Raw genomic sequence first — 15,564 nt, 5'->3', positions numbered from 1 at the left:
AGATTTGTTTTTTGAATCAAATTTTAGATTTGTTTTTTGAATCAAATTTTAGATTTGTTTTTTGAATCAAATTTTAGATTTGTTTTTTGAATCAAATTTTAGATTTGTGTTTTGAATCAAATTTTAGATTTGTGTTTTGAATCAAATTTTAGATTTGTGTTTTGAATCAAATTTTAGATTTGTGTTTTGAATCAAATTTTAGATTTGATTCCGGTGTAGGGATGAATGTGGGGAGCATGCAAAGGTCCTGATATAGAGCTTGTTTCAGCTGAGAGAAGCTCGCTCGTTGATAAGTTAAATGTTTCAGCTGCTTACTTGACCCTTGTCAGTTGCTTACAACGGAACAATAAACTAAATTCGAAGTATATGCGAAGGGTCGCTGGGTTTGCTGTTAGGCTTAACGACCTCGGGAGAGGGTTATTAAGGGCCTCACAATAGTTTACTGACCAACATGCAGTATATTATACTCCTTAATATAGTTCTCAAGTAAACTCATATATCCTGAGAAGAAAGGAATATATATATATATATATATATATATATATATATATATATATATATATATATATATATATATATATATATATATATATATATATATATATATATATATATATATATATATATATATATATATAGTAATATATATATATATATATATATATATATATATATATATATATATATATAAATATCCTTTTTGACGTAAGGATATGTGTGATTACGATGAGGTTATGATCGCTTATTAGTAGTTACGAAATTGTACAATACCGTTATGTACGAATTCAAAAAAAGTGAGTACATGAATGGAAAATGAATAAGATAGAAGGTAATCAGTAAACGAGCAGTGTCAATAAAATTATTTACTGTTATTAAGAAAAACAAATTTGAAATGTTCAACATGTTAAAGTGTTGGACAAAATGGGAACGTTCAGATAGAAAAGCGAAATCATAGTGATTTTTGAAAATTTGTAAGACCCATAACACTAGAATTTTACTAAAAATAAATAATTTAGAAAGTTTATGAATTCCGTTATGTAAACATAACTAAATGCAAAATTCGACTTCTAGAAACAAGTAAATAGGCATACAAAATAAATACTCAAAAGAAAAATACAGAATAAATTTGAACAAAAAAAGAAGCCAACCAACATCAAAACTAACAAAGAAACTCACACATTCCCAATGTTAAGTTAATTAACATTTTGAACAACAAAAAGGGATCACTTCTTAAAATAAAATTAAAACACGTAAGCATAATACATTTCAGAAATGTATTTACAAAAATTATTTTCTTTATAATACTACTTAGCCTACAGTACAATTTCTTATCGGAATATTTTTTTGATAGTGAACAAGCCAGGAATTCGATTAGAAATGAAAAGGGGAATTTCAACAAATTTGTTAGTAGACGTCGAATTTTTTGGTTATCGTGTTTGAACACGTAATCTTTTATCGAAATAGATGCAGGAAGGTTGAAAGCACTGGAGTTGATAAATGTATAACACATGCATACATTTTAAAATGTGCGATAAAGTCTACGGGCTCAGCAACCCATATTTAACTTACTTAGTTGTTTATTTTCCAATAATCATATTATTATTATTATTATTATTATTATTATTATTATTATTATTATTATTATAAGTGTATAATTTAAATCATTATTATTACAAGTATTACTTTAATTATACTTTTAATATTATAGTTATTACTCACATTTTCCCAATAACATTAATATTTTAAACCCCATTCATATCGATTATTAAATAAATATATCTAAAATTGTGTGAAATACAAGGCAGACTATAGCAAGGTTCATAGAAGACGCAGGAGCAGACGATGGCTTGGAGAGCATTTCCAGGAGAAGGTTTTGTTGGCGATAATGGAATGTTGGGGTGTTATTGTGGCCAGTGGAGGCTGAGGGCAGCGAAAAGTGTGGGTGAGGAAGTTGGGGAGAGAGAGAGAGAGAGAGAGAGAGAGAGAGAGAGAGAGAGAGAGAGAGAGAGAGAGAGAGAGAGAGAGAGAGAGAGAGAGAGAGAGAGAGAGAGAGAGAAGAATTATCAAGGGGAAAGAGCGCCAAGCCATTATGGCTATATAGCACTTGGAAGGGGTCAGGATAAGGATCTGGGATGGGACGTGGGGAAGGAATGGTGCCCAACCACTTGTACGGTCGGGGATTGAACGCCGGCCTGCATGAAGTGAGACCGTCGCTCTACCGTCCAGCCCAAGTGGTTGGACATAGAGAGAAAGAGAGAGAGAGAGAGAGAGAACAACAATCAGGAGGAGAATGAAGAAGAGAATAAGAGAACAACGAATAGAGGAACTAGAAAGTAGAATACACGAATAAGATAGAGAAGGGGAAGTGGGCAAAGGGAGGAAGTGGGCAGTGGGAAACGAGATGGATATTCCATTCAGTATAATTAAATATCAATCTCAACTATTTATAAATCTCCTCTTAGGTTCAGAATCGCTGAAAATTAAGTATCCGCATAGCGTGACATTTTCCGGCCCTAGTTACAAGCAAGGCTTAATTGGGTAGTTAACTCGATTCATAGCTTCGTTTGATCGTCTGGAGATATAGCAGTTTTTTTGGTTTACTAAAGTCATTGAAGACAGATGATGTAACTAGTCATTAATACCTGACCCTGTGTTTGTTCAAGCATATATTATCTTAGTGTGATGGTTAAGGTCATTTTGCAGCATATATGTCATGTCGAAAAGGTATATCATCTCTTGTATATGGAAGATATAACGCTTTTGACATAGGTAAGTGGCATCTGTCTCATTATAGATATATTATTTGAATGTACAAAGTTAAGGTTATTCTACATTGCATTATTGTTAAGGCTCACGGGTTTAGAATCATGGTCAGTGGCGTCTGAGTTCAGACGGATATCGTGTTTTGAGTTGAGTTGAAGACATTTGAAGAGATTAAGTCACATTTAACACACATTGTATATTCTTTCATCTCACGTCTCTCCATCACCCTTTCCATCATCAGTCTCCCTTCCATCACCCTTCCCTCCATCACCCTTCCCTCCCTTTAACACCATCACTACAATTTCCTTTAACTCACTACAAACTTAACTACACTAACTCCTCACTACAACGTATTATCTGAGGGGCAAAATACGACGTCAAAATTAGCTGTCAGGAGATAACTTATCACCCAGAAGTAATTTCCGTCAGAAGCAGCGAATATTAGGTCATTGTTGCTCTGATTTTGATTAATCTTTGCGTCAAGCGATTTGGAGCTCAGTTTTCCTGTTTTATTGCTCTAAGTGCTCAATTAAGAGTGATAAGTAATGGGACAGATCGGTCGATTTGGGGAAAAATAAATTGCCCAAGTTGATGAACATCACTAATTCCACATTTTTTAATTACTATTTACCTCACTTGATTAAAGCATACCTGGCTTGATTTATACACACATGTGTAAATTATTACGCATCTAACCGAACCGATATACCCAGTTCTTGTTCCAGTAACTGCTTCAGCAACATATGTAGAATTGTGCCTACGTATTTACATATGTGCTAACTCATTTGCATATATCCCAACGCATATACAAGTGTGGTAATTCTTTCACACATGTGACAGTTCATAAACATATTTGCCAGTTCATATTCACATTTGCTAATTCATACACAGGTGTGCTTTTTCATGCATATGTGCGTCAATTTATATACATGTATGCCAATTCATAAAACGTGTGGAAAGTCACGTATATTCGTTACAACTCAAGCACCAAATACACATGTGTGTGTGCCAACTAATACAGATGTGTACCACACCATACCCACCTGTGGCAGCGAGTATGAATTACTGCTGTTTCATACACACCTGTGCAATGCCACTTAATACCCCTCCAACACCTTAACCAAATTAAATACACATTCTCCAAATTAAATACACTTGAACCAAATAAGAACACACCTATTTTATTTGATGTATATCTTACATTAAACTTGTTAAGCTACACATGGCTTAATTAATGTATTCTTGTTTTCTGGGAAATAAAGCCATTTCTTATTCTACTTAATCAAAGTAACTAATCAAGATTCGTAATAATATCCTAATTATTTGTCCAACCTACGCCAGACCATTTCCTCAATACGCTGCACTGGCATGGAATACTCATCTGAAAAAAGATATATTAAAAACTAAATACTATTTAAATATATGCAGAAATGCAAATATTGCAATGCCATCACTCATTCATGAGTTGAAGGAACTGCACTAAGTTTGACATAAATTATAATGGATATGACGAATGGGAATATTAAATTAAAAATGTAAGTAAGATTAAAACAAGTTGAAAAAGTAGTCATTGCATTAAGCCAGTATGGATCAAGAATGCAGGGCTTAGCAGCTAACGTTCAACCTTGCACTCACGGCTGGATGAGCTCATAGACATAAGAATATATACAAGGCCACATAAACAAACACACACACACACACACACACACACACACACACACACACACACACACACACACACACACACACACACACACACACACACACACACACACACACACAAACACACACACACACAAACACACACACACACACACACACACACACACACACACACACACACACACACACACACACACACACACACACACACACACGAAAGAACATGACCACAACATAAAAAATAATTATTAACCTCTCAAAGAATTAAAGAGAGTAACATTAGCAAAATTAGAAGTTGACACACAGGTGCATTTGGCTGATATTAAACCTAAAAAAGCAAATCCCAAACAGTTGTCCAAAAACAGACAAAAACAAACAAACAGGGAGAAACTTAGCATGTAAGCGAGCAGTTAAACAAGCGAGGAAGCCCTCCCCCTCCCTTCCCCCTTCCCTTCCCCCTTCCCTTCCCCCTTCTCTTCCCCCTTCCCTTGCCCTTTTCCATTCTACACTCTCCCTCCTCTCCCTACAGCTGTCATTGCCTTGGTAAGAAATGGAACCATTAAAATGTAAGCAGAGGAAGAGCGTCTCCAAGTTGTAATTAAGAGAGTCCTCTCTCTCTCTCTCTCTCTCTCTCTCTCTCTCTCTCTCTCTCTCTCTCTCTCTCTCTCTCTCTCTCTCTCTCTCTCTCTCTCTCTCTCTCTCTCTCTCTCGTGGTGATACACATCTCGCCACGAGAGCATAGGGAACTGTGAGAGAATGCTCTGAAATAGCAAATATACTGGGACGAAAAAAAATTCTGAACTGGAATTTAGCTTCGTTTAAATTCTTCAGAATAAATTGCTGCTAGGAAAAAACAAAAGGGACATTGTAATCACTTTAAATTTTTTATTATTTGTGTTTCTGTTATCATGATGACAAATAGTTTTATTCCTGTAAATATTTTCATAGCAGTTAAAGAAGTTGAATTAATTTTATACAATTGTGGTTCAATTTGATATTGATTTAATATCAATATTAAAGATATCTTTGTGTTGTTAGATATACATTTACTGTGTTTGAATCAAGTGACCATGTTTGGATTAATAGCTTACTGGAAGAATAAAACAGTTTCATAATTCTGCGTATTTTGATGATGAACGAAACATTTTAGTTTTACTACGATATCCGCTACCTAGCAATCACATTCGATAGTATATTATTAATAGTGAGAGTTGAAGAGGAACTAAGTGATTGGTATGCAGTTTGTGAACTTCAAGTACAAACAGATTAAGTACACATGTTGTGTGCTATGAGAGCACACAACATATATATATATATATATATATATATATATATATATATATATATATATATATATATATATATATATATATATATATATATATATATATATATATATATATATATATAATATGTAAGTCATTAGGCATTCCTTTGACTCGAGGTCATTAGTGACTCTACAAATATGCAAATTTACATATACATTTCCAGCTTAACCTTTCTTAATCAAATTAAATAGTGTTTATTGTCTAGTGTAACAGCTGGGTGGAAGGTTTTATGGTTCCGTTATATAGTTATCATATGTGATAACAGAAACCTGTGAATGTCAGCTATAATATTAACTTTGTTGAATTGTTTAAACTATGCTTATCATTAATATGCTTAAAATATTTTAATATCTGCTAAGCCTCGTATCTCTGGAATGAATTTTGGTATGCAATCGAGGTAAATACTTCCCAAATATTGTCTGATGACATATTTCACTTCTGTTGCGTGTCCGCGATTGGAATTATATTTTTATGAATCTTGAATGATTAGTAATTTAAAGAGTTGTGAAGAGCGACAGGACTCCTCCAAGGATAATTTGGCTTGCTCACCATTGTGTCAGACCTCATCAATTGCTCCAGTAATATGCATGACAGAGGATAGAGTGTATAGAGGATACACATGTATCCTCCTAATAGAGGATACACATGTATCCTCTTAATAGAGGATACTGGCGTAAAAGATTTTCTTTCCGGAGGTCCATCTGCCTCAAACCGATTCCATGAATTTTACAACAACAAAATTCTTTATTGATATACAACCCGGATTGCTCACCTGATTTATATTTTCGGGTTACTGTTGTTGATACATTCTAGCGTATTACCATGTATGGGAAGTAATGTAAAGCTGATGTATTAACATCCCATCTCACGTTGTTATGGTGTTGGCTGAGAGATGGAGGAATCAAGAGGAGTTTAACAGATAATGGAGTCACAATAACGTGGCTAAATTATGTTGACCATTGAGAATGTATTGACTTGAGAATATTCCAGGACGGACCGAAACGTCGTCGTCCCTTCATTTTCTTGTGTGTGGATTGGTCAACGAGATTAACAGACTGGCGAATCTTAGCTAATCCATTCGATTACCTGAGATGGGTTGCTTGCTATGCTTTAAACTTAGATAATAATTTTCCTGAGTGGCTGGATGAAAACTCGTTAGAAGTCAAACCTCTATTCCATTTGGTAAGGATTTGATTAATTAACTTTCTTATGAGGGTCAGCTGGAGGATGATGAGGGTCTCGCTTCATGCAGGTCGGCGTTCAATCCCCGACCGTCTACCAAGTGGTTGGGCACCATTCCTTTCCCCCCGTCCCATCTCAAATTCCTTATCCAGACCCCTTCCAAGTGCTATATAGTCGAATTAGCTTGAAGCTTTTCCCTGATAGTTCCATTCTCTTAGCAATTATGGGGCCCATGTCTAAGGCTGTTTTGTCGTTTAATGGAACCATAAGACCCCGAACTACTTCACCCACTTTTAGAACAATCGTTATACAAGATTGTAACCACCATAAAGCGGTGTTGTATCGTGAATAAATAAATTTATTATGTCAATAATTATTGTCAGTTAAATAATTACATTTATTATGATGCATCGTTTATTATTCTTAAAGTAGTTTGTAAGAAGGAGTTTTTATAATTATATTTATTTATAATAATTGTAATTATTTAAATATAATTTTATAATAAATAATTATTCGGAGCTTTATCGAAAGGGTGTTTTCTAAATTTCTTTATGGCGTGATAATTCTTTACCTTTTCTGTTAATTGTTAACAAATACAAAATAGGCCTAAATTTTTTAAACATTACTGCAAACTACAATTAGTGCAATCCAGCTACGTCATTGGAGGTTGATCGATGGTTTCGTAGTTCGCTTTTTATGGTAGGTTATAGCGACCCTTTCCAAAATAGCCAATTTGAGAGAGTGCTGTTAAAGTCTGTATGTTGGTGTATAAAAGTGAGAGAGAAAGAGAGAGACATAGAGAGATGACAAAAATATTTCTCCCAGGACAGACACCGGTGCTGTGGAATCAGGCCAACTTTAGCATTCTAGGAAAAAAATTGTTGAAGACTAACTTTCTTGGATATTTTTTTTTCTTGGTATGTCTTTTTAGCTAAGTAGCTGAGAGAGAGAGAGAGAGAGAGAGAGAGAGAGAGAGAGAGAGAGAGAGAGAGAGAGAGAGAGAGAGTCGTTCTGTATAAGGTATATCTAATCAATTTTTTGTCACCCCAGTATGATATTAATTTTCTTATTAATACCAATTAGGCAACTATTTAATCAATATAGGATGATACTCTTAGACCTATGAGTTCCAAGGCACATGCAAGCCATTCATCCATACACACAAACACACAGGAGTGCACAGTGACAGAGCTCAGGCGGTAACAAACCCACTCTCAAACACTTCAACGAAAGCCAATCGCCCGAAGACATTTCATCCTCTCTTTGTGCTCTGCAAATTGTCAACAAAACCTTTGATGCCTGGAGCTGGATTCATACTGGAGAGACAACTCTATTATCGTCCTGCACTTCACCTTACTCTCTCTATTTCTCTCTATTTCTCTCTCTCTCTCTCTCTCTCTCTCTCTCTCTCTCTCTCTCTCTCTCTCTCTCTCTCTCTCTCTCTCTCTCTCTCTCTCTCTCTCTCTCTCTCTCTAGTTATATTTATTTCTCTATTCCACACTACCTCCCTCTCAATCTCATACTTCTCCACCTCTTCCTCTTCCGCCTGAGGAAGCTATATTCCCTACCATGTCTGTCATGAATCCGTATTAAAATAGTGGAAATATCGAAGCTTTCCTCATATTACCGTCAGCTTGTGGATACCTCAGACTCCCTGTGCAACCAGTCCTTCATGCAATGTTACTTTAGGAAAACTCTTGAGAAAATTTAAAACAAAAATTATATTCCCTTTCAAATCGTTTTCTTTGAATTTAATTTTGATTTATCAGTTCCTTTGATTTGTTTAATATATTATTGTATTTGTCTTTGCTTCTGTTTCTCTTTTTATGTGTTTTAGAATTTTGAAAAAATTAAGAATATCTAATTAAAATATCATTAATGTAAGTGAGACATAGATGTTGGTCTGTAATTAGAAGATTTAAAGCTAAATGAAGTCTGTTCTTACCTTTATTTCACCGCAATAAAAACTCTGTTCTTCTAAGCGTAAACAAATGTGTTTTAGTACTATTTTATTGACGTAATGTTGCCGTTAAATGGGTTTAATGAGCATCTCCTCGATAGGTTAAATTGTTTGCTTAGGTTTGTTGACCAGACCACACACTAGAAGGTGAAGGGACGACAACGTTTCGGTCCGTCCTGGACCATTCTCAAGTTGATTGTGAATGGTCCAATCGACTTGAGAATGGTCCAGGACGGACCGAAACGTCGTCGTCCCTTCACCTTCTAGTGTGTGGTCTGGTCAACATACTTTAGCCACGTTACTGGGACTGATCGCTTGCTTAGGTTTGTTCGTTTGTGACAAAATCACTTGATGTATAAAAGTGTTTGTGTCTGATTATGTTTACTGTGTGTGTTTGTGTGTGTGTGTGTGTGTGTGTGTGTGTGTGTGTGTGTGTGTGTGTGTGTGTGTGTGTGTGTGTGTGTGTGTGTGTGTGTGTGCTCACCTAGTTGTGCTCACCTAGTTGTGTTTGCGGGGGTTGAGCTTTGCTCTTTCGGCCCGCCTCTCAACTGTCAATCAACTGATTACTAACTACACTAACTACTTTTTTTTTCACACCACACACACACACCCCAGGAAGCAGCCATGTGTGTGTGTGTGTGTGTGTGTGTGCTCCCACCCGCCAGTCTCTGTCAATATCACACATTAAACAAAACAAAAATAAACAAGGTGTCCACAGCGAGACGGACCGGAAAGTCATATTTGCCCAAACTTTCGTCTCCTTACTTGTAATCAACAGATAAAATTCCAGAGGTTGCTGGCGCTGCGGGGGATTAAATTCTGCGGAAATCTGGAGAAAAATATTGACTGGAAAGTTAAACATCCAAGCCCTAGTTAAGTGATATTTGATGTCTGTTGTTTATTTTGCGAGACGTTCTTCGAATCAAGCAATACTAATTAATACAAATAAACAATAGAAGTTAATAAATCATTGTTGTAAAAATATAATTATATGTAATAATTAGACGGGGTACATTGGTTGGAAATTTGTGTGTACACTATTTCTCTTATTCTCTCTCTCTTTCTCTCTCTCTCTCTCTCTCTCTCTCTCTCTCTCTCTCTCTCTCTCTCTCTCTCTCTCTCTCTCTCTCTCTCTCTCTCTCTCTCTCTCTCTCTCCTGGTTGTTTAACAACTTTAACAGCCACATTATTACAACAATAGTGCCCACAACCCCCTAATGTGTGTGATTACTCACACTAAAAATTCCCCCATTATTAATTAAAAATATTCTGCTCCCCATCATTCATTCAACCCTCCTTCAAACCTCTATTCATCCCGAAACCCTCAGTCCAGTCCTCTCTCCAACACTCTCCAACACAGCCTCTCCAACACTTCTTCAGTCCCCAGCACTCCATCTTCTATCAACACAACTTAAGGTTAGTTTGAGTAGGAAACACTAAGGCAAAATCACAATATATCACTGATAAAAAAATATGACGACAAGAATCTGGGATGGGACGAGAGGGAAAGGAATGGTGCCCCAATCACTTGGACCATCAGGAATCGAACGCTGACCTGCAAGAAGCGAGGCCTCCGCTGTGCCGACCTGCCCAAGCGGTTTGGTTCCATCAATACAAGTCACTGCCAAGTTGGTTTTCTATCACCCCTGCTGGTGAGCCTGCCAGGCTTGCGTCTTTAATTAAAAAGTTGCAGGAACTCGTGGTCGAGGCAGAGAAGAGGAGGAGAGAGTGCAATATGTGGGAATAGAAGATGTGAAGAGGGAGAGGAAGGAAGAGGAAGGAAGACGAATCTAAGAGAGGAGTGCTCTCAGAACAGGTGAGAGGTGGAGGAGGAGTTGGAGGACAATGAGTGAAGATGTATTGAACGTCTTGGAGTGAAAGTGTTGATGAGATAGAGTGTTAGAGTGAAGGTGCTGTAGGGGAGAAAGGGACATGTAAGTAGATGGGCCACACCAATCATTTCAAGGCCTCCTTCTTCCACTTTCTTTACCGTGAAGAGAAGGACGAGGAGGAGGAAGAGTAGAAGGAGGAAGAGGAGGAGGAAGAGTGTTTTGGAAAAGTTCTTGATTGGAATATGTGAATTGACGACAAAATGAGAAGGAAGGAGCAGTTTGAGTTAGGAAAGAGGTAGAAAGAGGAGCTTGAGTGAGGGAAAGGGATGGGTTAGAGTGAGGGAAGAGAGAGAAGAAGGGGGTGAGGGAAGAGGGGGAACTGAGTCTTTGTAAGACTAAAGCAGATTGAGGTAACAGACAGAATATTAATATTTCTTTCTTACTGTTTGCCTGTCTGTCTCTCCTGTCCTTCTATCTGTTTCTCTCTTCCTCCCTGTTTTTTTCATCCATTTTTCACTACCTCACTCTGTCGTTCTCTCCGCTCTTACCACTCTTTATCACCACACTCCAAGTCTCGCTCCCTCGCAGAGTCTACAATCACCTTTGCTCTTCATATTTTCCACTGAATTTCACTCCAGAGCAAAAGGAAAAACCTGAATTCTCAATTCCTCTCGCAGTAAATTTTGTCCCGTTTGTGTCGTGGACTTTGTTGTGTGATGCTCCACCTCTTGTTGTGTGGTTGGATATATATATATATATATATATATATATATATATATATATATATATATATATATATATATATATATATATATATATATATACATATATATATATATATATATATATATATATATATATATATATATATATATATATATATATATATATATATATATATATATATATATATATATATATATACAGTCTACACCCTCTCTTTCGATTCATAGCAATTGACTACAAAGCCACATAAACAACATCTGAGCCTTTCCTCGGGCGGGTGGCAAAGTTACTGATCTCCAAGGATTGACGAGGCTCACACTCTATTGAACCAACGCCAACTAGCGAGCTTTAATAAGGCAGTATTCCCTTCGAGAAAATATTACCCTTACCGCGGGAGCTACGTAACAGGCGTTTGTCACTTGTTCGTTGATGTGTTACTTATTTGTTGATGTGTTACTTGGTTACTCAGTGTTATAGCTTTATTTATATTTCTAGTTATTCGTATTCATGCGGGTAGGTTTGAAATTTATTCATTAGCATTCTTTGGTACAAGAATATGTATGTGGATATGTGTGTGATATACGTTTGTTTTGATATCTTTAATTTTATGTGAGAGCAACGCATTTATCAATTGAAATATATTGCATAATATAAATAGGTTTTTTATCCTGTATCAGTTTATATTATATTAGAGTTCTATGTAGCGAATAGGTTAGGCAAGGAGTGTAGGTTGGCATTTAATTTCGTTTGAAGTATGTGTTCGAAGCATTTACAGAAATGTTCGAGAAATATTCGAACATCATCAGTTGGAAGTCATTTGTAATACGTTTTTCTCCTTCATTAACAGGGGTTGGCGGCTGGATTAACGAGCCTTTCGCCTTTATGATGACGGACTGCAAAGAGAACAGGTAAGATATCAGTTTATCTTCTATTATTTGACATAATTTTGAACCTGCGGCAGGATATCCTGCGTTTAGATTTGTGTTCCAAGTTACTGGTGAGGTTGCTTAAGAGTAACCAGTGAGTGACTGGCATCTTTAGTTGTCTGGAGCAGCGTATCTTAAAGTAGATATCTCAATGATATCTCAAGGACCTCCAGCCTCCGATCTCAGGCGCTGGAGGTCGTTGGTCGGTAATGAGTTTTCTCGTGAGATTTGTTATTATTTTTTCCCCATTTCTTAATCCTCAGAGGTCACAATAACATTTTTTTCTTAATACGACACGGTCACTTAAGGTGAGTTTTGTATTTACAGTGAACCTCTCTCTTCTTAGTATAACATGCATATTCAAGATGTGTTTGGTAGTCATATTAACAACCTTGTTCTCTGGTCTTTCAGAGTGGGTAGTTTTGGTATTTTTGTGAGCTGTGCTATCTTAATTTCATGTCTTGATTATTGTTTTCTTAAATTTTGTTTCTTAAGTCTTCTGTTCCTTGGATGATAGCAGTCATTTTCTGGATGAGCACGTTTTCTGTGCCCTGTAATAGGTCCTCAGTCTCTTTGATGGGTGTCCTTAAGGATTTTAAGGACACCTCTTAAGGATGTCCTTAAAGGGAGCCTTAAAATTCGTCTGTTGACACAAATATGTTGCAGCTCGTCGTCCAGTAGTTGCCTCGTTAAGAAAGCAACAGTTTCACTTTAGGAATCTTCAGCAGCTGCATGTCGAATGGCCTCTTTTGCTGTTGTTAGTTGGGCAATATCTTCACATTGAAGGTGCTGATACAACGACAAGTGGAATACAGCTCTATGATGTAGTAGAAAATATTATTGATTTATTCCTAATATCATTGTTGATTAAAAATAAATATATTGGCCATTATCACGTTTTGCAAGAGATAATTCTTTTGCTGTTTCGTTATATTAAAGAAAATTATTTAAGACTCACACGAAAGAATAAAGGTGTAGCTAAAAGATGCACATGAAATCTAAGACTGGTGGGGAGAATTGTCTGGGGAAATAGTGAAGGTTGGCCTGAGGGTGGTGGGGGAAAATTGGTCTCAAGTTTCAGGCCTTCAAATTGGAACGTTATCGCTTGTGAATGTCATCGAATTGGGGGATTCTGATGTCATGTGAGCAGGCTAATGGCCATTATATTATTCATATTATTTCTGATTGTACTATGCATCGATATTTACTCGTTTATTTGTTAATTTACGGCAGAGAATATGTATGGTCTTTCTATTTTATTCCCTCGTCGAATGCTGTCTCTTCATTATCTAGTTTCATGCAGGTCGGCGTTCAATCCCCCGACCGTCCAAATGGTTGGACACCATTCCTTTTCCATTCCCATCTACAATCGTTATCCTGACGATTCCAAGTGCTATTCAGTCATAAATGACTTGGCGTTTTTCTCTAATATTTTCTTCCTTTTCTCGACAAGTCAATAATGTCATATATATCTATCTTGCCTGTCCCCTACATTAAAACATCTTTCTCTCTCTCTCCACATCATTCATGTTCACTAAATACCTTAACTACAGGCATTTTCCCCACAGTGATTCCATTTTCGTTCTTCCAACTGAATGTTTGAAGATTCTTCAACATTCTCCAGTGAATTCTCGACTCCTCCTGCACATCAAACCAGTGTCTTCGCTACCCTCTCGCTCCCCTCACTGCAAGGAATGTAGGTTCCTCCCTGCCCTTTGGTGAACTGGAAGCCATGTCACATAATCGTTAAGGGAGATCAGTGGCTCGATCCCAGACTTGCAGATACTATTGAGGTCCAGTGAAGGGGACATGCCTGCTTATTCGCGTCTAATCAGGGGTGAGGGCGGAGATAAGGGACTATGAGGGCCCTTCAGAAGGTCAGGATTAGGTCACTGGTTGGTTTATAAATGGCAATGAAGGTCAAAGGGAAGGCTAATCACTGGCTAATCACTCGTTCACTGCATCGTTATGTGTTGGTTTCATTCACTGTTTGTCTCGTTCACTGTCGTTCACTCTCACTGATTCGTACAAGGTTAGTGTCTTTAAGGTTGAAGTTTGCGAGGTTATTGCTTTGTTTAAGGCAATATTCACAGTTTAGATGATTAGCTTTTTCAGAATCCTTCTCGTACATGTACATAGTCGTGATCGAGACCTCTTTTGGTGATTGGGTTTGATCTGTGTTCATAGTCGTGTTAGAACGACCTCTGACTATTGACAGTCGTGTTAGAACGATCTCTGACTGTTGACAGTGGTGTTGGAACGACCTCTGACTGTTGACAGTCGTGTTAGAACAACCTCTGACTTGACAGTCGTGTAAAAACGACCTCTGACTTGACAGTCGTGTTAGAACGACCTCTGACTTGACAGTCGTGTTAGAACGACCTCTGACTGTTAACAGGCGTGTTAGAACGACCTCTGACTGTTGACAGTCGTGTTAGAACGACCTCTGACTGTTGGCTGGCGTGTTAGAACGACCTCTGACTGTTAACAGGCGTGTTAGAACGACCTCTGACTGTTGACAGTCGTGTTAGAACGACCTCTGACTGTTGACAGTCGTGTTAGAACGACCTCTTACTGTTGACAGTCGTGTTAGAACGACCTCTGACTGTTGACAGTCGTGTTAGAACGACCTCTGACTGTTGACAGTCGTGTTAGAACGACCTCTGTCAGTCACCGTCAACTTGACACCAAGAGAAGAAGAATTATATACTTCAGTGCCATGATTCCTCAATCACGCTATTGTGATATCTGTCTGTAAAGTGTTTTATAAATGTAAGCAAAGCCGCCGTACTTGCGAAAAGATGGACAGGTTTCGTAGAAGAACGTGCTTGATGAATCTTCGATTTTTACCTGTACACAGACATGTGGTCTAATTAGTACAGGTAGACAAGAGCGTTGTCACACACAGAGATCACACTAACGTGATGCATCAAATGAACAAATCCACAAGGGCCGTGACGAGGATTCGAACCTGCGTCCGGTAGCATCCCAGACGCTGCCTTAATCGACTGAGCTACGACAGGGTTAAAAGGGTTGAAACCGAAGTTCTACTGAACTTACAAGATCCCGTAAGTGAGAACAGCCTATTGACATAGCTCGGGTGCAGGGGGAAGGTTGTGTAAAAGCCAGGTTTGTGCCTCGGAGAGGCTACAGGATCCAGTAAGTTCAGTAGAACTTCGGTTTCAA

The sequence above is a fragment of the Procambarus clarkii genome, chromosome 76, assembly GCF_040958095.1.
Source record: "Procambarus clarkii isolate CNS0578487 chromosome 76, FALCON_Pclarkii_2.0, whole genome shotgun sequence".
NCBI classification, from domain to species: Eukaryota; Metazoa; Arthropoda; class Malacostraca; order Decapoda; family Cambaridae; genus Procambarus; species Procambarus clarkii.
This window is presented reverse-complemented; position numbering follows the sequence as displayed.